This window comes from Echinops telfairi, unplaced genomic scaffold, assembly GCF_000313985.2.
Source record: "Echinops telfairi isolate 266 unplaced genomic scaffold, ASM31398v2 ScPeMD7_7469;HRSCAF=8507_0, whole genome shotgun sequence".
NCBI classification, from domain to species: domain Eukaryota; kingdom Metazoa; phylum Chordata; class Mammalia; order Afrosoricida; family Tenrecidae; genus Echinops; species Echinops telfairi.
Window position 1 is genome coordinate 95640058 of NW_022111372.1, and position 5007 is coordinate 95645064.

The 5007-nt window shown below is 37.5% G+C and overlaps 1 long non-coding RNA gene across 1 annotated transcript in view; it reads left to right on the forward strand.

The window, feature by feature from the left end:
* LOC123521061 overlaps window positions 1-5007 on the forward strand; it is a 35649-nt gene that overhangs the window by 1113 nt on the left and 29529 nt on the right. The window lies entirely within an intron of this gene.

Below are 5007 nucleotides of genomic sequence, written 5' to 3' on the forward strand. Positions count from 1 at the left end.
TCCCTCCCTCCCTCCCTCCCTCACTACCTCACTACACTGCCATAGACTTATAGCGAGTCTGTAGGATAGAAACTTTGGGTTTCTCAGTCTTTATGAGAGTACAGAGCCTCATCTTTCTTTCAAGGAGCGGCTGGTAGTTTTGAACTGCTGACCTTGATGCCATAAACTCACAGGGAGTCTATAGGATAGGGTAGAACTTCCCCTTTGGGTTTCTCATCTTTATGAGAGCACACAGCCTAATCTTTCTTTCTGGAGAGGCTGTTTTGAACCTTGCCTTTAGCAACCCAATCTGCAACCCACCACCTATCAGGGCTCCCTCTCCCGCCCCTTGTCAATAAAGGAGGAATATACCTCCTCTCTTTTGTCAGTAAAGAGGTTTTTTTTAATTGTCCATGCTCCAATTAATCCTGTGATCAAAGAGGACAAAACAGGAGTTCGGTCAAGTTCTTATGGCAAAGGTTTTTTTGACCCACAAAATAACCGTAATGATAACATAAATTTGGCCAAAAATCAAAGATTTAGCCTCTTCTGTCACAAAACTGTAACATAGGGCTTTGTATATTGGATTATGCAGTCCTTTTATAGAAAGAATGTAGTATTTGTAACAGGGCATTTAAAAATAGATTCGGCCATGACATTGATTCAAGGGTGTTTTGAGGCATATGGAGATTTCTTTGGCTTTATATTTGATCATTTTGCATTTCACATGCCAGAATGATGGTGTTATCTTTTTTTTTTTTTTAGGATGGTCTTTTCTGTAAACCTAGAGCATATTCGTAAATGTTCTTTCTGGATCATAAATGAGTTCTATAAACTGTAAGAAAAAATGTTAAAGTCTTGTACCCATTACAGAAATCTGCTTAGATGTAAATGCCATTCTCCTTGACTTTAATTAGAATATGTGGCATTTAATTAGCTCATTTCCTCAGTGTTGTTTAATTTTTCAATGTATATGTGACTAGGTCACAACCCAAACTAATAGCACCAACAAAGAAAACCAGCTCTGCCCAGCCCACTTCAAAGCTGGATTATCCAGAATTGGTATGGATTCATCCTTAAGCAAAAACAGGTATTGACAAGTGCAACATTACAAAGGCACTATTTGTCATTCCTACCACTGTACAAAAATAATTTCTGATGCAATTCTCCAAATAAACTTATTAAATAAACAAATATAACAAATCTCAAGAACATTAAAAGGAAATCTGATATACACACTCTGCCTCACCACCACCCCACCCCCGGCATATTTGAGAAGGAAAAATGCATTTTCTACTCATTACCTAGCAACCAATGCTGAATAGCCAGAAAAAACAATTGAGCAATGTTGTTGCTCAGGTAGTTCTTTATCTGGAACACTTGTTAGTAGTTTGACATTCAAGATAGAACTTTAGAGAGACCCCATCTCTTGATTTCACTGACTGTTATACTGTGTCATATGATATAATATATTCCATGTATACCAAATTCCAGTTTCATGCGCGTCTGAAACCCTTATATATTTGATGCATATATAAAATCCCACTCAATCTGAACAATATACACTATTGATAAATGTTAATGTGCTTTACTGGGTGACCTTTTATTATAAAGTCAGCATGTAAATAACTTATCTTAAAATTATGTCCCCTCAGAAGGGGGGAGCGGGACAGTAGTTGGTGTAAGATATGAAAATAATAATTTATAATTTATCAGGGGCCACAAGCGGGGGGAGGGAGGAAAAAAAGAGGAGCTGATACGAAGGGATCAAATAGAAAATAAATGTTTAGAAAATAATGATGGTAATATGTACAAATATACTTGATAAAATTATATATGGATTGTTATGAGGGCTATAAGAGCCCCAATATAATGATCTTTTAATTAAAAAAAATTATATTTACTGCTGAAAGAAAAATAGTATGCTGATTTCCCCATGCAGAATAAGTAGTGGAGAGCAAAGTCCCCTTTAAAAATGTATTTGCTAAAAATGAGCATTAGAAGAAAAGGTCCCTTGGCACAGGAAACCAGTGGGAATATTATTAGAGTATATTTGTCATGTTTTAAGGCACTCTCCTTCTGACCCTCTTTTAGGAGAGGAAATCAGAGACTGAAAAGGAGAGAAGCTTTATGAGACCAAGGATTTTTAAAACTTCTGAGGTAATGAGGCATTATCGTTCATAAGAAATAGGGAATGGCAAATTTCAGCTACATGGAGTAGCTCTGGTGACAGAGTGGTTACACAATTCGTTGCAATCCTGAAGGTTAGCAATTCAAAGCCACCAGCGGCTCCAGGGCTTTCTATTCCCCCAAATAGTTACAATCTTGGAATCTCACAGGGGCAGTTCTACCCTGTCCTATAGGGTCATTAAGAGTTTGCATGAGTCCATTGGAGTGAGTGAGTACCTTTACAATGCAACCTACACTTGCCAGTCCATCTCATTTGAACCCAAGTCTTATTGGTGCAGTGGGACAGCATTGAACTGCTAATCATATTGGTGGTGGTAGCAGGGACTCCTGCAGAGCTGCCCCTGTTCAGAAACCTGTATACAGCAGTTCTCAACCTGTGGGTCGCGACCCCTTTGGGGGTAGAACAACCCTTTCACAGCAGTCGCCAGATTCATAACAGTAGCAAAATTACAGTGATAAAGTAGCAATGAAGATAATTTTTGGTTGGTGGGGGGGTCACAACAACATGAGGAACTGTATTAAAGAGTGGTGTCATATAGGGTCAGTATGAGTTGGAGTTGACTAGATAGCAGTGACTTTGATTTGTTTGGGGTTTTTTTTTGTTTTGGTTTGGTTTTAGATATAAAACAGAAGGTAATGTAAGCCAACAAATATGGAGTGCTTGGATGTTTTGTCATTTCATCTTTAAAACTATATTAAGATTTTAGGCACTCTGTTGGTGTAGTGTATTAAATGTTGCTTCTGTTCCCATAAAGATTTACAATCTCTGAAACCCACAAGGACAGCCCTACTCTGTCCTCTAGAGTCATTGTGAATCAGAATCAACTTCATGGCAGTGACTAAGATTTTACCCATTGTACAAATAAGGAGTTGAAACTTAAGAAAAAACAAAATAAATTAGCCAAAATTATAAGACCAGTGACAAATATGGATTGATTCCTGCTTGATCTTGTTTACTACCATTGATTCGTGCTTGATTCCCTAGTCCTAAAAAGGTCAGTACCCTAGTCCAAAAAGGTCAGAGCGTCCCTGAAGGACATGGAAGAACTGCCCCTGTGGGTTTCCAAGAGTATAATGCTTGATGAGGGTCGAAAGCACCGTCTTTCTCCCACAGAGCGGCTAACAGTTTCAAACTGCTGCCCTTTCAGATCACAGCCCAACGAATAACCACTACACCACCAGAGCTCCTGCTCCTACGACATGGAAATGTTTTTATCTTTTCATTCTATTTTCCATGAACTTTTTGGTCACCACATATATCACATTGGTACTCTCAAAGGCAAGGAACTTTGTTGATCAGGTAAATAACCCTCTAGCCTTGAGATGCTTCTTATAAACTTCCTAATTAGCAGCTCTCCAGGCAGACTTATCCCCGACTACCCCCAAATATTTTTCTCTTCTTATAACATTTGGAAGCATTTAATTTTAAATGTAATTGTTTCCTAGCATCCCTAACTATATTGTTAGTCTTGTAGGCCAATACAATTGACCCAATCCAAACTGAATAGTGCATTCATTCACATGGTTCAAATTTCAAAAAGAATAAACATATATACAATGAAAAGATGCATTTTACTTTGGCCACTAGACACCAGTTCCCCTCCTCTGAGTCAAAACAAGTTACTAGCTTTTAAAGTGTGCTTCAACAGATTTTTATTTAGATTTTTAAATTGTATTATTGTTTTCTGTAATTTTACTGAGGGCTCATACAGCTCTTATCACAATCCATACATATATCCATTGTGTCAAGCACATTTGTACATTTGTTGCCATCATCATTTTCAAACATTTTCTCCCTACTTGAGCCCTTGAAATCAGCTTCTCATTTTTTTCCTTCAACATTATGAACAATTTCCTCTAAGTCCATTTCTTTGTTTTTCTTTTCTCTTAAATGGCAACAAATCATCTACACTTATGCACCTTTTTTTAAACATTCTTTTCTCTTCCCCCTCTAGCTACTCCAACGCACTTTTATATAAAGAGCGTTGCCATTCTTTTTTTCTGCTTCATGTTGATTGTGTGTGCCATAATTTATTAAGCCAGTCTTAGAATGTTGGACATTTACATTTTTTCTTTTCTTTGATATCAGTCATGCTACAATGTGTATCATAACCTACTTTCTGTCTTCCAGAAAGTTCTGGGGACATGGAAGTTTAATTGCAAACCCATCACATTTGTAACTAAACTCAGGGCTATCATTTGTTTAAGCTACAGTTGAATGCACTTTCAAATTGTCTAGCAATGTCTAGGACGTGGATATATGTGGATGGTGCAGGACCATGCATTGTTTCATTCTGTTGTACGTAGGGTCGCTGTGGGCCAAACCGACTGGATGGCACCTAACAAGTCTCCATACAATTGCTTTATTTTAGCCCATGGGTTGGCAAACTGAATCTCCAGCCATATGTGGTTCTGAAGTAAAATTTTTAAAATTGTAAAAGATATTATTCAGATAATGGTGATTTTATTTGTTTGTAAAAATATATTTCTGGCTCTTGAATAATTTTGAAATTGTTGTGAGGGACAGGATTGGCTCTTCCATCTCAAAAGTTTGCCTGCCCCTGGTTTAGCCCATTATTCAGACTAAGAAAATTATTCAGAAAGCTTTCCAGAATTTAGTCTTTTACTGAAAAGGGCATTTATGTATAATTGCCTCCTGTGTTAGTCTGGGTAGACTAGAGAAACAAATTCTTAGATACCAATATGTGTATAAGAAAGAGGTTTACGCTGAAGACAAAGCAAGCAGGTGAATAAGCAAATGTGGTGAAGAAAGCTGATGGTGCCCGGCTATCAAAAGATATAGCGTCTGGGGTCTTAAAAGCTTGAAGGTAAACAAGC